General features: G+C 43.2%; 1 protein-coding gene across 1 annotated transcript in view; it reads left to right on the forward strand.

The window, feature by feature from the left end:
• Window positions 1–20,985, forward strand: part of FAM3D (FAM3 metabolism regulating signaling molecule D) — a 550,272-nt gene that overhangs the window by 88,153 nt on the left and 441,134 nt on the right. The window lies entirely within an intron of this gene.

Genomic DNA, 20,985 nt, shown 5'->3' on the forward strand with positions numbered 1-20,985 from the left:
CTTGCTGATTTGACAAGGTATACATTGACCCTAGGCCTGTCTGAGTGTGCCTCTCTTTGCTCCCTTTACTCAATGTTGCTTTTGCATTATAGGGTATGGTAGTTGTGTTGCTAAGTCTGGAAAAGATCTGGGGCTACGCTAAGGTTGGGACTCAGGGGCTAGCTAGCCTTTTGGTTTTATCCTCTGAGCTTCTATCCAGGGCTGCAACCAAAAGACCCAGGCCTGTAGCCCTCTCAGCCCCTCCCCTAGCAACGCCTCGGGGGTATGTCGGGGGTTGGAAGGGTTTTAACCCAGATTCCTGTTGGATGTGTGCTGCTGTTTGACTCATGAGGATTTCTGATGCTTTCAGTCTTGGTATTTGTAAAGTATCCCCCGAGTGAGTGTGGTATGAGGTAGTAAAATGAGGGACCTTCGGACTCCATTTCAAGGGTTTAGTTGGGGTGCTTGAACCTTAGAGAGAGTGTGTGGGGTTCTAGTTACCCTATATATTGGTACCTGTCTCTTGTGAGTCCGTTTTTAATTGTTCTTCCTTTTCTGATGTTTCCATAAGGGGGAGATGTGCTGTGATGCGCTTTCTATCTGATCGGCTTCTCTTTTGTACCTTTGACTCTTGACGGCCTACCTTAATAAATACACTGGTTCAGAACTTCTTATTCTATACTAATTGGATGCATGATTTCCTCAGAGTCATCATAAGAATAGTATAACAATAATAATAAGTCGAATTATTATTATTGTTATAATATTACAAATAAGAATAATATCATATGTGCATATTACCCACATTTAAGTGGTGTAATAAATGGTGTTATCGTTACCCAATTTGATGGTACTGTTGTGGAATATTGACCTCACGTTTTTACTTAGGCTCATATCATGTACCTTATCGACCATAATCACGTTATTATCAAACAGCTTTAAGAACTTACTGCACTATCTGCTTGTATGAGTAGCGTTTTTTTAAAAGTTTTTAGTTTCAAATGAACAAGTGGTGCAGCCTCTATGAGATGTTGAAGCACATTTTAGTGATGTTGGGAAACATTTCCTCATCAAGCCGCCCGTTGATGTTTCACGGAGGAGTGCACTCAAAATCCTGATGCATGGACTCGCATGCTGCCTCAAAGCTGATAATCCTTATTAGGGCATCCACTTCAGAGTGGGAGATTGCTTGAGATATTTTAATGCCCTTAGTGTTGCCAGTTGCTAGCCTGACCTGATGTACACAATATTAATTGCCTGTACAAAATGCACTTTTGATCAGTGGTCAAGCAGGAGCTGAATTGGCAAGTGGATTTTGTACAACATAGGGGAGTCTGCAGCCTTCTCAAGATGAGACCGGGTACAGATTCTACCCAAATGGCCATGCATTCAGATGATTCTTCTTTGGCTAGGTTCATTTTACAGCATGACTATTCATGGGTACAACGCTCGGTAGAACCTTCCCCACGGTTATGTATCTGCTGGGGGTGTTCAAGACAGTGGTGGGGCAACATGTGCACATGCTGTCATTATAATGGCTGCAAACATCCAAACAGTTTCTCTTAAGTTCATGAGCTATGTAGTTTTTTGCTCTAGAATGGGACTATGGGCCCTCTTCTGTAAATGTTACACTAATAATGTCCATTCCGTAGGCATAGTTAGCTTGCAAGGGAGCTCATTTCACTGCTTGGCTGCGCTGTGTTCCTTCATTGCATATTTTTGCATATGTATCATGAACGACCGCTCATGCTGTCAGATTAATCATGGTGCAGATTGTGGTGGTATACAGATGCAAAACAATATGCAAGCCCTTAACATTTGGGAGTTTTGCTAAATACATCTTGGGTGGAAGGGAATCGCCTGACACCTCAGGGTAGGTATTATGTGGCAGACACCTTGCTATCTGACTTGTCACATATGTCAAATGTCCCAACTACCATTTTGTTGTTATCTAAAATCAAGTATATAAATACTGCAGTGATCCTTTGCTTACCAAGCCAACAGATCAGCCAACAAAGAGGCATTACTTACATATTTTTCAGGGTTTTCTTACTGGGCCTCATCTCGAGTTGGGCGGTATCTTGGCGGTATTACCGCTGGGATACTGCCCGGGCTAATAGCGTTACCGCCACCCGGTCCGTCGCTTATAGCGCTGCGCTAATTGCACCCGGAAATGGGCATTAAGTTGGCGCATTTACCTGGGGTTAATGCTGCCAGACTTGTGATTGGGTGGACCCTTAAATGTGGCGGTAATAGCTTTACTGCTGAATTTAATGGCTACCGACCAACTCGTGATGAGGCCCACTATCTTTATTGTTTTCCTCTTGGCAGTCCTAAATCGATTGATAAATAATACAATTATAAGAAATCTGTGCTGGGATATTATTGTGCTAGATGCACTAGTATATTCAATTGGGCATCTTCCCAGGTGGAAGGGTTGTGGGTGACCCAAGATTTTAAACACTGACACCACATTTTAACAAAGATCATATAATGTATTTCCCCAACCAGGGGATATTCTTGTGGTGAAGTAGGAACTTTGTGCCTCATACTCACAACTCATCCAATTTAGTAAGTTGTTGGCATTCAAGTGCAACTCCCCAGACAAGCAAATAGATTTAGACTACGCAAAACATATTAGCAGGCGCCAAGTGCTAGCAGTTCTCACTGGGTGCAACAAAATGCGCATATATCCATTTGTAGTTAACTTTGACACTTATTAGAAACACGATATAGCCACACAGAAAGAGAAAAAAAGTATTCGTGTTGCGGATGCAGAGGTTAAAGATAGGGTGACATATTTTGCTTTTATCAGTAGTGTACAATGTTATGTTTTAAGAGATGTGTTAGTAGGTAGCTGACATAGTGAGGCGTATGAGATGGAGTCAGGGAAAGTGTTGCAGTAAAGGCGAGGTCCGGGGGCTAAGGTAGCAGGAGTATACTTTACTTTGCTTTATTTTTTATAAAGCACACATGCCCGGAGGCCTCAGAGTGCACATAGGACCAAGACAGACAAACACACATCACAAATCGAAAGAGGAGGTGAAGGAAGGGTCACAGCCATTAGGGTTAGATGCCCTAGTAAGAGGGACTAGTCTACTCTGCCATGTTGGATTTTAGGGCACATTGCAAGATGCATTTGTGAAAGCATGTGAAAAGGGCCTAACGTGGAACTGTTGCTCGGTCCATTTATTCCTGAGATACGTTTCTCTTCCTTCTCCCCAGAAGTGAAGGCCACAGGCAGCAGCGCTGTGTCAGTAACAGTAATTTAGTTCAGCTGCAGAGTTCTGAGGAGCTGGTAAAGGAATGTTTGGATCAAGGGAGGAAGGGTGTGGATGTGCCTTTTGAAGGTTGAATTCATGCGAGCAGGGCATGGGGCTCTGTGATACCAAGAGACCTGATGAAGATTTAGAGCACTACTGCCCTCACCCGAAGAGCGGTCATCCTATTTGAACTGCATGCGCCGCACTTGAGGGATTGATAAATTAGCGAAATTCAAACATAAGAGTGGTGCCCTGATCACGTCATTCATAGGCACCTAGGTTTCCAGAGAGATAAGGGGGAGACGTGCTAGGGCTGTACTGTGATTTGAAAGGGGAGGAGCAGCGTTGATGCCACTACGTTTAGCTACAAGGACAGGGAGCTGTTTGTGCATGCTGCAGTGTCTGGAATAATGAGGAGGCCTATTGTATTATTAAAGCAGAGTTGACCTCGATATTCACACTTTGACCAGGCTCCGATGGAGTGGTGCACATCACGTGATGGTCAAGGATATTACCTGGTAGTCAATCAACTCTTGAGTTTCACAGTGATGATGAAGTAGGTCTCGTGTTTAAGGGGATGTGTTTTTGATAATGTGTGACTAATAAGGAAGGCTCTTAAAACTTGATTGTTTTCATTTTGATCTCTCTTTCTCATGATCTTGGTTGTCAGCTATAGCGCCAGTTTGCCTTTTGGTGTTGATTTGCATTACACCCCCTGGGGTGTGAAAAACAATAACATATAACAACATAGGGTAATGAACTATAGGAGATATTTAGAATTTTATATAGGTGTTAGCCAATGGGAAGTGCGGTATCATGTTGTAATCTTTCTTATGCATTGTTAATTTGTGGTTTTCCACTATAAAAGATTTAACTTCTTTGGGTGGGGAGAGCTCTGTGTTAGTTCAGTTCTACGGGACTGTTTGATACTTTATGCATGTAATAAAACTTTGTTTTCCTTGCAAATGGTTCATTGATTATTTGGCCGATTTTGGACTATTTTTTATTGTTCATGTTTTGGATCATTCACCCTACAAAGTTTACAGGAAGGATTTGGATTGCATTGGATTGGATTGGATAATCAAGATAATATTGAAGTGGGTGCCAGAAGGCAACACCTGAATTTTGACCAGAGGTTTTTGCCAATCGACTGCTAGGCGGGAGAAAGAAAAAGCTTGTGTGAGGGGTCAGAAATGAAAGCCAGATACAAAGTAGTTATGTTTTTGGTTCTACACTTTTATTCAACGTAACTGGGTTGAGAAATAGCGTCTCTGACCCTATTCTAAAGAGGAGTTTCCTTACCTAAAAAACAAAAATGAAGGATCTGTCTTTGTCAGGTTGTCACAAATAAAATAGCCGTCCTTGTGTGGGCGTGGCTTGGCAACCCAGAAAATGGCTGCAGGCATTTGAGGAGCTGGACCCCTGCTCTAGTAACTATTTTATGCTAATTGGCACTTACCATTGTAGCAGCGAGATCCCTCAGATTTGTGTGTTGGAATGGCTTGGAATGGAGTAGGTTTGGAGCCCGGGGATCAGCCTGACCTGCTATGCCGACTTTGATGAGGGGCAGGTGACAGTGACAGGTGGCCAGGCAGTATGGCACGATGAAGCGGTGCACCTGTGGGGGACATAAGGAGTGCCATCCCGCTGCTGGCTGAGTGCACACCGGAGCGCAAGTAATCCCATTGAGGCAGAAGGTGTGTGGCAGCTTCAGTGGGAGAAGGCGGCGAGGGAGCCGAGGCTCCTGTGAGGGGGCTGGCTGCTCCCAGTGTGTGGGCCGGAGCAATGCTGGAGTGTAGGCCCTCTTCAGTGTTGCCTACAAGAAGGCAAGTCAGACCCCGGCAGCCATCTTGGAAAGGAGTGGATTACATGGAGACTTAAAAGCACACAAGAAGGGTGAAAAGAAGCATCTCAGTGGCTGCCAGTGGAGAATATTGTCACCGGCCTAAGTAAGACAGAGAAGTGACACCAGAAGGCTCCTTCATTGTCCAGAATCCACAAGACAGTCGACCTAAAGGTGCAAGGAAGTTGTATTGAACCTACTGAACTTAAAGGATCCCGCTACCTACCTCTTGCAGTGAGAGGCTGTGGGATCATGGCATCTAAGAAACCCTCTCACACATATGGGGCGGAAGGCCATGCCTGCGGAGGCACCATCACAAAAAGGGTCACACAGCCAGAGCTCAGACATGCAGTCGGGAAATTTGGCACTAATCCTGGGGGAGCTGGTCAATATTAAGCTGATGATGGTGGCCAGTGGACAACTGAATGCTGGTAATGAGGGGAAAAGGAAATTCATGTGGGTGTAAATGGGCCAATTCGCAGGACGCCTACATGAGACCAAGGACTGGATTTCTCTGCTGAAAGATCGTATTGAGAGCCTGGAGCACCTGCAGGGGAGGGTGTGCGTGTTCGAGGTAAACGTCACTGAGCTAGAGGACAGAACCCGCAGAAACAACATAAGAGTGTTTGACATTCCTGAAGGTACAGAGGGGCCAGATACACTAAAGTGGATGGAACAGTGGTTGCCTTCCTTCCTTAACATTAACTTTTTGCCGGTGCTGTAGATTGAAAGGGCCCACAGAGTACGTCCGCAGGATCCAAAGAGAGGAACGGGCCAGAGACCTATCATCGCGCAAACAAAGGCGATTCCTGGACTTTCGGCCAGAGTTGAGAAGGCGTGACCTGAGGTTCACCAAATTCTTCAATGATCTGATGTACTCAGAGGGGTATCTCAGAGCGACTCAAGGAGATCAAAAGGAACATGGGGGTCAGCTATTCTATGAGCATCTCAGGGCCACCCAGAGCAGGGCAGGGTCAGCACTCAGAGCTGGGGAAGATGCCGGGAGCTATGTCACACCTCTCTCGTTTCAAATTCCCAAAAGACCCACCATACCGCCCCAGATCCGGGTCTGTAGAGACTACCCATGGCGAAGAAGGAGGGAAAGGTAGGCAAGAAAGGGATAATGTCTTTATTCTTCTTTCTCTTCTGCTCAGATACTTTGTGGATACACTTGCGGTGGTATGGAGGGTGGATGTGCCTTTGGAGAATGCCTACGGGAGGTGGGGTGAGAGGGCCGGGATCCTAGTGGGGGAGCAACATGACCCCTCTTATGGAGATAAAGTTAATTGGAATGTGGAGGTAACACACAAGACCTTTACAGGGCAATGGTGAAGTTCTTTTCGTGGTATGTGAACAGCCTGCGTTCACCGATTAAAAGGCAAAAAGTGCTGACTCGCATGCAAAGTTTGGGAGGAGATGCACTTTTCGAGCGGGGTGTAATATGCTGAAGAAGTAATGGATCGGGCAGGTGGTGGCATCGGAGGCTGTGGGACGTAAAGGTGGGATGGCGGTACTGGTACATAAACGTTTCAGGTGGAGGAATCGCATGCAGACGTGGGGGGAGATGGCTGATTGTGGAAGCGAAGCTGGATGGCATCCCGCTAACTGTTTACGGTCTGAACCAGCAGGATAGTGGGTTTTGGGAAGTTCTGAGCTTGAGACTGCAGCGAGTAAAAGAGGAATCGCTCCTTCTGGGTGAGGTCTATAACTTGCCCTTGAATCTGGTGCTAGGTAGGGAGTCTTGTACCCCACTGGGGCTGGCTTAGATGCATAAGGCATATCAGAGATTAGGCTAATAGGGCATTGTCGAACGGAGATTTAGTGGACTCATGGATGCGCAACCCAGGTGCACAGGATTTCACTTTTTTTCCTCCCTCATAATACATACTCTACAATTGATTACATTTTTGTGAGTAAAGGCCTGATGGCTCAGATACAGGACTCAGACATATCCCCCAATCCTTATCTCTGATCATGCTCCAGTAGTGGCAGAGTATGATTGGGCAAGAACAAAACAGAAGTGTAATAGATGGAGGCTGAATGTGGATCATCTGGTGAGCCCAGAGTTTATTCAGTCCTTTCATCTGCGTAATATGTAAAAGGACCTCTCAGTGGGCTTAGTCTGGGACACTTATAAAGCTGCACTTCGGGGGAATATTATTGGGTATGTAGCAAGGCAAAATAAAGTGGCTAAAGCTCCGGGCTATAAAGTGGAGGGAGGCAGAGTTCCTAAAGTCCCCAACCCATGTTACATTTGACCAAATTTGGCCAGTAACATTTGATCTAATAAAACCAATCAATTAGGCTAATAGGTGCTGATAGTAGGGAGCAGCGGTTGCAGGGGTGTCCCTTGCTCCCTATGTTCGGCACAAATTAGCCTTTGACATTGCGGGGGTGTCCCCCGCTTCCTTAATATTGAAAGTGGGTGACCCAAAAAAAAAAAGGACCTGCACCGTCGGATTCCACCTGCGTTGGAGGGACGAATCTGATGGCAGGGCTGAAGTGGACCAGGCGGAAAGATAACAAGTAAGTTGGGGGTGGGGATCGAAATATTATCAAAGCCCGCAGAGCTGACCGCATGCAACATCATTAAAATATGATGTTGCATATGGTCAGGATTTTTTCGATCAATTTTGTTTTTGACTGATTCTTTTTTTCGGTCAAACCTACCAAGGCCAAAATGTTATACAATAAGCAGTGCTCCAATAAGGCAGCTGGGCTGCTGCTCAAATACAACTCCAAATTGTATGGTGGGGTGAAAAGGCAGGAATTATCTGAAGGCAAGACAACAGAAACCGGGTGGCTGCAGTAGAAGGGGCCAATGGGATCATTACAAGTGATGAGGGAATTTCTCTGGAGTTTGCATCCTTTTACCAGACGCTGTGCATGCCCGAATGCGAGCCCACTAGCAGTCAAATTGTCCATTATTTGGGGGGGCCCACCTCCCTCATATAAGGACAGGGTGCACAAGGTTGTTCCAGCTAATTTAGGGCGGGACATCATAAGGGAGGAGGTGGAATTGGCAATATCCAAATTGAAGGGGGCGAAAGCCCTGGGTTCTGACAGACGACTGATTGATTTTTTCTGAACTTTCGTGGGTTTGCTCGCTCCCAAGCTGATGTAGCTCTACTGCGGCTACATCCAAAAGGAGCACCCACAAGGGACGTTTTAAGAAGCATTGCTCCACGTGATACAGAAGCCGGGAAAGGATTGCATGCTGGTAAAGAATTACAGGTCAATATCCTTGATTAACACTAAGGCAAAGATCTTTGCCAAAGTTTTTACCTTGAGGCTCGAACCAGAATTACCAGTGCTGACCCACAGATCAGTCCAGCTTCATGAAAGGCCTTGTTGCAGGACTCGCAGTCATCTTTATGCCCCTTTTTGCAGGAGTTCGGGTAGTATGCAGAAGTGTTGGGTAGAAACTAAACGCGGAAAAAACAGAGATTATGCTGTTAAATTCTCTATGTCTCCAATCTCATTGTACGGGAGCCGGGTGTTAGGGAGGATTCTCAATATGTGCTAATTTCCCTTACCTTTTGAGACCCCCAGCAACTTTGCTGGATTTCTAGGATTTGATTTTCTTATCTGGGAAGAGTGTGAGCCTTTTGTTCACACTCTTCCATGTATTTTGATGTGTGTTTTACTTTTGTGTTCTTTGGGTATGGAGTTTTAACACAACTCCATAGGCATCATCTTTTTCTGTGTGTCACACAGCACCTTCAGTGCAGTGGCACAGGGATGTCTTTCAGACTTCCCAAGCTTTACATACCTTCTCTGGGACTGACTACTGTCTCCCAGAGTGTGTAAAGTTAAATTGACTTGACTAGTCACTTTAATTTACTGACCCAGCACGCACTATCTTACTATAGAGTGCTGGAGGGGTTGCCTAGCTTCCCCTGAGTCAAAACACTCATGTAACAGTCAAATGTTACCCTTTCCTACTTTTAATGGCTTGTGGCAATGGTTTAGAGCAAACTACCATGAGTTTTCCCGACCGCGAACAACGGTAGCTAAAAATCGGGTCAGCCATGTTTTTCAATATGGCGCTCAAGACCTATCTGTAAAAACAGACTCCGGTCGACTTTTATTGCCATTTCTTTTAGGAAAGGTCCTTCTCGTGTTTGTCTCTGCGTGGCAAATCAGGTTTGGTCCCTTTTGTTAGTTGGCCTTTGGCGGGCTTCAGTGCTGAAGCCCTTCTCTGGCGCCAGGGTGTCTGGGGTGGACAGGATGTGAGGGAGGTGCCCGAAACTCCCTGTGCTTAGTCTCATAGGAGACCTGAATACCCTCTGGCGTGATTGGTCGGCTGTCTGTCCGGCAAGGACAGCCACCCTGCTGTGTGAGTGACAGCCAGGCTGGAATGAATGGGGGAAAACTGTTTAAAAGCAGGTCTCTGGGACTTGGAAAGCAAAGTCGATCACTGGAACTAAAGAACCGAAGACGAGCTGAAGGAAGAGGACTGCTGCAACTCCTGGATGACTGGTGAAGCCCTGCTGCAGTCCGAGTTGCCTGAAACTCCAGCGACAGAGAAACCCTTCAAGGTTAACTTCTTTACTTGAGTTTGGTGGGAACAACCACCTGGACTTGAATGCACTCACACCTTAAATCGACGTCTTGCAAAAGCTTTTGGGCTCTTCCCTGGGCAGTGCAGGAAACTCCCGACGTCCTCCTTCTTGTCCCCACGACTGAAGCTCAGGAACAGCGAGGTCTGCTCTAACTGCCGGAACAACTTCCCCAAAAGGTACTGTGCAAACGCGGTCCGTAAATCTTTTCGGCCATCGAGAGAGTTTGTGGAAGTTGTCTCTTCTTTGAAGGCTTGTCCTTCTCTAAATATTTGTCAAACCTTTCACCTAGCCAAATTCTTTAAAAATCAGTGGCAAAGACTTAACCGTTATCTACCAGAACTGTGCTATCCTATACAAAGACTCTGAACCATTGACTTTGGCCCAGGCCTATTCAGAAGAATTGCTGCTTGTAGTTAACTGAAACCGTTTGCCCTGCCTATGAATGTATTTGGGCTGCCTTTTCTATAACCTTGTTTTTTTATCCCCTTTATAAGTAACTGAAGTGCCATTTTGCTCCCACTTCAGGGGAGCCGAACTTGTTCAGTAACATATTGGTGGTGTATTGTAGTTTATGAGTGTGTGATATTGAGCTGCTCTTGCTAGTGGAATGTTTTCTAACTGACTGAGTGAATAAAGGTATATTCTTTCACCAAGAAACCTTGAATCTGTGTCTATTTGAATACCTGTATTTGTTGGTCCTTTGTGTAACTTGTTCTACTGCTCACTTTACTCTTGAGATACGTCTGGCTGCTCAGCCATCGCTTCCACTTTACTGTGTAGTATAGGCTTGTACCAAAGGTGAGATTGTACTTACACTTGTAGTCTTAAATGTGTGTAGTGTTCCCAAAGGGTACAGCACAGGATTCTGCCTAACACCGGGTTCTTCTGGAAGCTGGGTGGGATTACATTTCTGAGAATACAATTATGGAGGGGGATGGGGGCACAGTGAAAGTGAATACAAAGGAGGTTTTTCCCAAGGCAGAGGCACTCTTACCGAAATGGACACCATACCGCATATCATGATGGGGTAGGATGGAAACAGTCAAGATGTTGATTGCCCCATAGTTCCAATATGCCCTCTCGATGTTGCTGGTATTGTGGCAGCCTGATTTCTTCAAAGCCCTCAATACACTGATTTCCAAATTTTACTGAGGGGGGGGGGGGCAAAACCGAGAATTTCATTGAAGCGGTTGGCTTTAGATCTGACTCAAGGGGGCCTGAAGTTCTCTTAGTTCCAGTGGTATATGAGCGTGTTTACCATAAAACATGGGCTGGAGTGGTTTTTAGAGATCCCCCATTGGAATGCACCCCGCTGGCTCGAGTTGGAGGCAGCCGTGGCACAATATGGGGCTAAGGAAATCCTGTGGCTGAAATGGAAGAAAGGGCTGTGGAGATGCTGAGTCATCAAGGCTATCAGGGCAGCAGTGAGGACATGATTTGAGGGGACACAGTCAGGTAGAGGGTTAGCCAGACCGCAGCCTCTTTGGTATAACAAGGATTTTCAAGAGGGAAGGAAATCGGTGTACTGGCCGGAGTGACACGCTGTATGGTTGAGATACACCAACTAGATATGATCAGAAGAGGGCATAGTCTTGTTTCAATCATTGAGGGACAATTATGGGCTGAGAGCAGGGGAGTTCTTACAATATAGGCAGCTGGTGGCCAGGGGCAGGCGTGTGGGTGGAATGTCTCAGATGGGAGTGGTGAGAATGCCGGGATAGCCCCGTCCGCAGCCTCAGTATACCGGGTTCTTTCCACATGGGAGGGCGGTCAGGCTAACGTAGCGGTTGTGGAGGTATGGGCAAGGGTGTGTGGCGGGGAGTTTCCAGTGGACAGCGGGATTGACATACAGATGTAAATTAGACACATATCTAGGTCGGCTTCGCTCACTCAGACTCTGTTTATGATTTATAACAGAGCATTGTTTACTCCACCGAAGCTTGGGGGCACGCACAAGGGGGTGCAACATAGTCTATGCTGGTCATGTAAGGAGTTAGAGGGCATGTTCAAGCATATGCTGCTTGAGTGTAGATACACGTCCGCATTTTGGGGGTCGATGTGGCCGCAAATATTGCAGATATGTGGTATACAGCTGCCTTTGTCTCTAGTTTCTATACTGTGTGGCAGTGTTCACCCAAACTTCATGGGAAATGAGACCTAAGGGCAATTGCTGTATATGTTAACTACACTTGCTCTCAAACATACTATGGCTAACTGGAAGTCACTATAATTATTGTCCAAGAGGGTCTGGTGGATCTTGGTGGCATATACGCCTAAAATGGAATCTTTTCTGCTGAAGAAAGATAAAAACAAGGAGCAGGAGAAGGAGGTGTTGGCCTTTCTCGAAGATGTTGTGGGGGTGGCAGACCAGAGCCTCTGGCTACACAGAGGAGGCTGGACTGATTTAAATGGAACATTTGGCTCAAAACCGAGGTCCAAGGAGCCCATTAGTCAAGAGGGGTCAATGAGTAGGTGTGTGGATAACTTTAGGCCCACCATGGATAATCCTGGAGAATCAGGGAGGAAGGGTTGCTACAACTTGGAAGGACTATGAGGGTTTTTGAACCAGGACTAAGTGTAATGACTCAACTGTTAACACCAGAGCGAGAGGGGCTATCGCTTCTCACTCTCACCCGTATCTGGCTCTGAGTGGAATGGATTATGTTTTATATAATTGATGTGCACAGTATCCTTTATGGTTTGCGATAGGGCAAGTTCTGTCTGTATATATATATATATATGTATATATATATATGTATATATATGTGTGTATATACATTACACGGCCACGGCCTATAACTCCGCTCCTCCTGGACGAATCCTCACCAAACTTTGCAAACAACAATATATGGGTCACTCTGAAGCTTTTTGCAAATTTTGGTGATGTTTGGTCCAGGGGGGGAAAAGTTATAGGGGGGGTCCCAAAACGTCTTTTTTCCCATAGACTGAATGCTTTTGTAAATTTGGTGACAATCCGTCCAGTAGTTTTCTTTAAAACGACCAAAAAGTAGGTCTAAAAAATGTGTGATATCTATGTCCGCTCCGCGGCACACTTCCCTGTTCACTCTGCAGACAAGATAACGATTGGCTAAGGGGCTGGCGCCATGAGCGCGGACACGGGACGTCTCTGCCGATTGGCTGGAGTGAGGCGTGATGTGTGTCAGATTGTTTGGATGCGCCCGACATCTTGGATCCGCCGACAGCGACCAGAGGCGAAATGCTGTTTCGGAAACTGTGTTGGTGTGTCAGAGTGCGTGGGGAGGTTCAGAGATTAAGAGATGGGTGAAATACTGTATTTGTTTAGGCGGCATGTGTTAATGATGTATTCCATATGCCTGCCTTGTCCGGGATGTTTGTAAGTACTGAAAATGAGGGGTATCATAAGGATAGTGCCTCAGTCCGTGATGTGCGCAGGCAACTTGAAACTGTTCTAAGGACACACGTGGTGTTAGCGAACATTAAAATCGAGTACATGCCGTAGTTAAATTTTTGGTTTCTATGGGTGTGCTATTGATTTATACGGCGCCATGGGTGTGATTTGCTGCGGTGGTTGTGGCCAGGGCCTAGAGTCTTGGGTGCATGGCCGTAGGCCATACTCCCAAGATGCTAGGCCCTGGCCACAACCCCCACAGCATATCACAGCAATAGATACACCTGTAGTATCGAACATCCATCAGGTGGTTGTGGGGAGGGCCTACAGTCTTGCACCCAAGACCAAATGTATACGTAGTGAAGTTACAAGCCACAATGGGTGTGATATGGTGTGGTGGTTGTGGCCAGGACATAGAGTCTTGGATGCATGGCTGAAGGCCATGTACCCAAGAACAAAGTTATAAGCACTGGAGTTATAAGCCACTATGGTTTTTATATACTGCACACCCATACATTCAATTATCTATGGCCTTACACCCAAGACTCTAGCCTCTGGGCACAACCACTGCAGCATATCACAGCTATAGATACACCCGTAGTATCACACATCAATCAAGTGGTTGTGGGGAAGGCCTAGAGTCTTGGGTGCATGGCCAAAGGCCATGCACCCAAGACCAAAATTATACATAGTGAAGTTACAAGCCACAATGAGTGTGATATGCTGTGGTGGTTCTGGGCAGGAGCTAGAGTCTTGGGTGCATGGCCAAAGGCCATGCACCCAAGAACAAAGTTATAATCACTGAAGTTATAAGCCAACATGGGTTTTATACAGTGCGATGGTTGTGGGCAGGACATAGAATTTTGGGTGCATGGCTGCAGGCCGTAGGCCATACACCCAAGAGTGTAGACCCTGCCCACAATCACTGCAGCATATCACATTCATACATCACATCCATATAATAGTTTATATATCTGGTAGGTGTGGGCAGGGCCTAGAGTCCTGGGTACAAATTGAGTACATGCTACAGTTAAAATGTTTCATTCTATGGGTGTGCTAATGATTTATAAGCCACCATGGGTGTAATATTCTGCGGTGGTTGTGGCCAGGGCCTAGAGTCTTGGGTGCATGGCCGTAGGCCGTAAGCATTGGTTGTGGCTCCTGCGTGGTACATTATACCTATTGTTGTAAAGGTTTTCTTACCAAGTGACACTTAACCGTGTGTGAATCCAGTCAGCTTGCAGTTGTTTTTGGTACCATCTGCATTGTACCGTAGAAGCATAAGTATTATGTAGTTACTATGTGTTTGTATCAGTAAGGTGGAGCGATTATCTGAATTGCACATAGTACATAATCTGCCATGGTTTGCATTCTGTAGAAGTTGCTGATATGGAATGGATTCACAATTAGGTATGATACATACACAAATCGCTCATTTGGGATTTGTTCCTGTGTCACATTGTTACAGAGAGTGCATGTATTTTTCCACATGTATGAAATCTGGAAGATTTCATTTATAGCTATGTTTTTGTTTTCCAGTACTTGTAGTAAGTACATTAGAAATTCTTGTGGATCTTCTTGTGAGTTTATAGTGAATCTCACCATTCCAGCATAGTCCAATTCTTGTCTTATTCCGTGAACACTATACATGTTGTTAGGATTGTGAGTTGCGTTTCTATGTAGGACCTAACATTTGCAACCACAATTGGTCTGTACTGTGTAAGTAAATATTGTTAACAATTGGTTGCAATTGAAATAGAATATTCATTGCTACATTTGCATAGCAACTTACACCAGTTTCATTTGAAAATTTGAATGGACCAGCCAGTTCTATCTCTGAGTGATTTCTTCGGAGTTTCTTTTCCTTCTTTCAAGAAGTACCTGATTTACTTTCCCTAATAGGTTCTTCTTTGCCGTCAGATTCTGTTGCATTTCTGTTTGAACTAGTTTTCTTTTACCACGTTTTCCTTTTTCTGGAACAGGATATGATTTCAGATGGGGGGTGTACAGTGAACGCAGTCTATTGTATTCTAAAATGCAAGGAATATCAGCGTTCAGTTTACTTGCATCAAAGTTGATTAGAAATAGACCGTCAAGTGTACGTAAGCGTGATAGTGCTACGTAGCTCATGCCTTCTTTAAAGACTGTGTTTCCTATATCTAGCAATGCTTTGTCTAGGGTAAGACCTTGGGATTTATGAATGGTGACTGCATATGCAAGAGTTAGAGAAAAGTGTTCTCTACATACATACATACATGTCTTTGAAGAGAAGGAATCGAGCAGTTGAGCGCCCTATCCTTTTCACTTCTGAAAGGTTGTTAAAGCGAATATTGAAAAACTGAATGTTGTTGTCATGTGGGCATGTTTGAAAGCCAACAACTGTACCCAGTGCCACATTAACTAGCCCTTGCTCCACGTCAAGGTTACGTTTAAGGATTTAGTCTTGTTGTGGCTTGCTCACACATGGGTAGTGTCATACCATGTACGTCTAGTTTGTCTGTGGAGCACATTTCCATTATTGGTTGCATTTCTTTTTTTAACATTGTTTCATTGAATTTGAAACAGCTTGCAAGAGTTGGCATTAAGGCCATACAATTGAAATTTTTGTGCGCTAATTGTTCCATAAGATCAGTAGCACATGCGTTATCGCCATCAAGTGCATGAATGTGCCGATTTTTCAATATTGCTTGAGCTTCTTGAGATAGTACACCAACTCTAATACTTTTTAAAATGTTGGCGTAAGTGTGATCTGCAGATTGACACATGTTTTCTGTTAATTCTCTGTATTGGAAATGTTGCCAAAGGTTGACATTCCCTATGCTGCCAACAGTTTTACAGCAGAGTTTGTGTCCTAAGGTTTTAAAAATAGGTTCACCTTTCACTGGTGTCAATTGTAGAAGATCTCCTAAAACGATAATGTGTTTCCCTGCAAAGAGTTCTTCGTAGTTTGTTTTAAGTACTTCTTGCAATCTGAGGTGAATCAAAGCCAACATTAGGTTGGAGACCATGCTCACTTCATCTATTAGTAGCATTTTTATTTGTTTTAATACTCTGCGTAGTTCCATTGCAGCTTTTGCAGAAAGTTTGTAATAGTCTAATTTGTTTTGGTGTTCTACTGGAAGGAGAAGTAATCGGTGTAAAGTGACACCGCCTATGTTGTAGGCAGCTAGACCTGTGGGAACAGTTACAACAGCTGACAGTTTGTCAATCGTTGAAGGAACTTGCTGATGATTTTGATTAAGAATGTTTTTCGTGACCCAGCTTCGCCACTGACGTGCAGCAGTATTGGTTTATAATTTTGGCAGGTACATTCTTTATTTTCGTTTTGTACACCATGTGCAATTTCTTTTGTTACTTCTTCAAAAATGGTGCGCTGATCTTTGTTAAGTTTTGCTTGTAGTACAGTTAAGTCTTCTGTATCTTTTTCATAGTGACACATGGTGTTTTCCACTTCTGTCATAGCTTTTTCTGCCTCATTTACTATTAGTAGCTGTCCTAGTGGTTCTTGACTTCCTGTTACAGAAGGTTGACTACTGTCGGAAGTGTCCTTATCTAGTTGGGCCTGAAGTTCGTCTTTGTGTTGCTGTTCATTGTGCAAGGTTTTTTTGTACTGGGTATAGTTCACATCGGTGATAGTGCTTTCATTTCCTTTGAAAGCATCTTCATAGCAGTCATAGTTATCTAATATCTCTTCCTCTTTTCTCCATGGTTTAAAAAGTTGTAGCAGGGATATGTAATATAGTTCTTTCTGTTGAGGAGTTTTTTATGACAATTTGACACGATTAATTAAGCTTCGTTTGGTAATTTTCGCTAAGCTGCCTTCACAATCTGTCACTCTATATCTACCTTTGCTTTCATCGGGTATTATATTATTTTTGTATGCAAAGTTTTGAGCTATGTGGTATAGACACATGGTTTCCAAAGTGGTACTCCTGTTCGGATAGTATGTGTCCAGTAAATTGTTTTTTTAAAATGTCTTGGCTGTTGGGATCATTTCTGGCAATTGTTTCTATGTCCTTATATGATTTCAGAACTCTTTTTCTAGATTTAGCAGGACCAAGACTTAGCCATACTATGTTTTCTGATTTTCCATACAAAGCAGTACCAGTTAAATGATCTGCCGCTTCATAGGCGCCACATTCTCTATGAGAGAGCATTTTTATGCCTAGGGTGTACAATTTCTGAGATAGTGTTTTGTCTAATGATAGGTCATTCCAGAGGTCTTGAAGCTCTGTTTTTTCTGCTTTTGTTAAGTAGGCTGTAACATATCGTGCAACTGCAGTGGAATTGTCTGCAATGTACTGCGCATCTATGTTTGCATTCCATAAGAGGGCAATGATTGCATTGTAATCATTGATATATTTTGATTCTTCTGTTCTTTTTATGTAATACATGTTCTTAGGTGATATACCTTTAACACTATGTTGAACTGAAGATATGAAGTTGTTCACTTCACCTGTTTCTGTAACTGGTCTAGGGGAAACCAAAGCGGCATTTGGTGTAGTATTTTCCTTTGCTTTGGTATTTGCGACGACAATATTTGCCACATTTGTGTCTTTGAAATTGTAAATTCTGTCCATGATGGTCACTGTGTGTCCGTTGTGAAGGGATTTCACAAGTGACATATTTTTGGATAAACTGCAAAACAGTGGCATCACTGTCCTGACCAAATTTAGGTGCACCTTAGATCCATAGAAGCATGTGAATATGTGGTGCTCCTCTGGCCTGGTATTCTTTTCTCCAAAAGAAATGTTGCACTTCTCCAAGGGGAGGAACAGTTTTATTACAAATAAAGTGTAGCATAGCAATGAAACGATGAAGGAAATATCTTGACACAGTAACAGGATCTACAGAGCAAAGTTCTCCAGGTGTTAGTATATCTATGTTGGTTTTGTTGTTGTTTGATATGCGTAGGAACTCATGTAAATCTTCCCATGCATACTCTGCACAACTTAATGTAACAAACCAAGTGGGTGGTCCAAGGTTTCTGATCATACAACTTACATCCCCATGCCGTTGAAACCAGTATTCTTTCGTACCACGCATGTTTGCAAACAGATTTGTTTGCAACCTCATCTTTTTCTTGCACTTTTTGTATTAATTGTGTAGCTGACATATTTTGAAAGTGGGTTCCAGATTTCAATATGTGTGCAACTCCTTAACATAGGGTTGCTAGTTCACTTTCAAAGAGTAGGTGGAATATGTATTCCACATTTTGTCTAAATCTGGGATCTTGAGAATACATTCGTAATGAGCGGTATTCTCATGCCGTAATCTGAGTGGGTCTATCATTGTATCTTCCGCCTTTGCCAGTAGGAAATAGCAGTGGAAAAGCACGTGCTTCTATACTTTTTTCCCATATGCTCATTGGTAACCCTTTGGTTTGTCGCATTTGGTAAGTTTCTAGTCCATCATCTATGCTCTCATTCAGTGCAATGGATGAATTGTGTAATGGTCCAAAAGAGTGTATACTGCAGCAGGATGCAGAAGTACATATTGACCAGTTTCTGATGACTCTTGAATTATTTCAGTTGTTTCCCTTAAGCTTTCTTCAATATTTATTTCTTTGTAGTTTTCGTTATTGTCTTTCAGATATTTCAAGGCTTGTCTAACGTTATGTAAGTTCACCAGTTGTTGCCAATTCTTTTTGTCTTTTGTTGTTACCCCATGTACTAAGACAATTAAATAATACCAATTGGACATTGCACTCCTTGAGTGTGCACATATTCTGTCAGATCTAATGGCAAATAAACTACTTTGCCACAAATGCCTTTCACCAATTCAGAGGGAGGTCATTTTGCTGTTTTTGGTTGAAGGCGTATTATTGCTTGAAATGGGTGAACTGTTTGAATTATGATGCTCTCATACAAATTGAGTTGTTGCAGGGGTTTTGGTAGTGGGAATAATTCCAAATTATTTGTGATAGCACGTGAAGGAGTTTAGTTGTTGTCCAGTTTTGTAGTGCAGTAACTGCAACATATTAGGGGTTCACTTATTTGGTATTTGTTTTCTGCTAAAAGGTAGAGGGCTAATTCAAACCATTTGGAATCTTCATTGGCTTCTATTTTGTATGTTACGTCTCTAGTTTTTGTGTTCATTTTGTAAAACGTTCTACGGCAACACACACACACATGGTTTGGTACTTCAGCCGATGTACTTTTAAATTTAAGTATTTATTTTTTGTATGTGTGTAATAGAAGGTTGCTATGTGCAGAATTGTTGCTAGTCTGTTCTAAAACTATTGCATTTTGTAAGTGGCTTTCAATTCCAAAATATTTTCTCTGGATACGGTCGATTTCTTCTTGTAGGTATTTTGATGTACCGGGTAGAAGAGTGTTATTTAAATTGGCCAATTCTAAAGCAGGACTTTTAGCATAGTACAGATTGTACACTTACACTTGAATGATGTAGTGATATTCATTTGATATCATGGAAGTTGCATTTGCAAATAGGTCCTGAAATGCAGGCTAATGAATGTCCTTGTAGTCCTGTGTATTTTTGCACTGGACAGATATCCATATTTTGCAGCACTTTCATTTTGATTTTGTCTTTACCTTTCACATACTGATTGAGGAACTGACGTAAAGATTTGAAAGATTTGTTAGGAATGTTACACATTGACGTGCACGGCCATTTGTATACTGGATGGTCTGGTTCAGTTGAATGGAGTGGTAATTCTGAGTTTTCAGGGTATACTTTTGTAAGCAGTGTTTCTTGTTCCATGATGATATTATTGATTTTTTCATACCCTCGTCCACTGCTATGGATGGCAATTGTGTTTGTTTGATTTTGTTTGTACGCTTCTTCATTAAAATATGGTTCTGTGGTCATTTGCTTTATTTCTGCGTTCCTTTCTACAGACTTGCTTTTTGGTAGGCATTCTTTGGGGTCTGTTGAAAAAAAGAAGGCATGGTTTGGTCTGTTGTACAATGTATGTGTGCTGTGTGCATGCGCCCATGAGTTTGATGGGGAAGCTGTTTGTGGTGGTGTGTGAATGTGCATTGGGCAGTTACAATGAGTTGGGGTGGCTATTTTTCTGTTTGTATGTTACTACACTGTGTTTCAGATGAGAGTAGAAAGTGAGCTAGTGGTGAGGAGAAGCATTAATAGTAAATGTAATGGTATAAAATTAAAACAGCTATTTGTTTTGTAGTACTAACATTCTAAGGCTTCTGTCTGTTATTTGTATTCCAAAAACACAGGGATTTATGTGCCATTCTGCCTGTTATTCCTTGTTTAATAAATGGGGATTTGTGGGTAGAATGGTTCAGAAATCAATGTTTTTTTGGTGCGCAAATTACATAAATAACCCACACAGTCTCTCTGAGGAACAGTAAGAATATAAAGGTAGTACTGTACTTACTTTTTTTGCGGAATTACCAGGTTTCTTCAGATATGTTCTTTGCAGTGTAGATGCCATTGATTTTCAGGAGAGTAGTCTTCACTGCAATTGTAAAAGGAAGAAGTTAGTAACTTTGTGTGTTTAAAGCAGTGATGTTAATGTACACGTGCATTTTGCATCTTTCATCAGAGTATTCTCCTTTGATATCTCAACACAGTGCATGTGTGCATTTTATTTCACTATGTGCAGCCTTTATATGTTATTTGCAGTATGTTAGTTGAACCTGCTACGCAAATGAGTACAATTTTCAGTTCATTAAATCCCCTTGTTTTTTTAAGCTGTGTTGTCTATAGCAGAGAGGTTTGTAAGTGATAGGTCATTATAGTAGATGGGAAAAATGTGACTGCTTTCATATTATAAGTACGAATGCGAAAAATCGGGAGAACCTCAGAGGGAGATGTCACCACAGCAATCGGGAACGTTTATTTTTCTCATACGATTGCATTGGAAGTAGCATTAATTTAGGCAGTAGACAGTAAAAGATTGTGACATTTTCTAATGGAAAATCGAGGAGGGCTGTTACGTATGTATAGGTTATGCGGGAGACAGTAAGAAGTAGTGCG

The sequence above is a fragment of the Ambystoma mexicanum genome, chromosome 2p (genome assembly GCF_040938575.1).
Source record: "Ambystoma mexicanum isolate Mex_15411 chromosome 2p, UKY_AmexF1_1, whole genome shotgun sequence".
In the NCBI taxonomy this organism is placed as follows: domain Eukaryota; kingdom Metazoa; phylum Chordata; class Amphibia; order Caudata; family Ambystomatidae; genus Ambystoma; species Ambystoma mexicanum.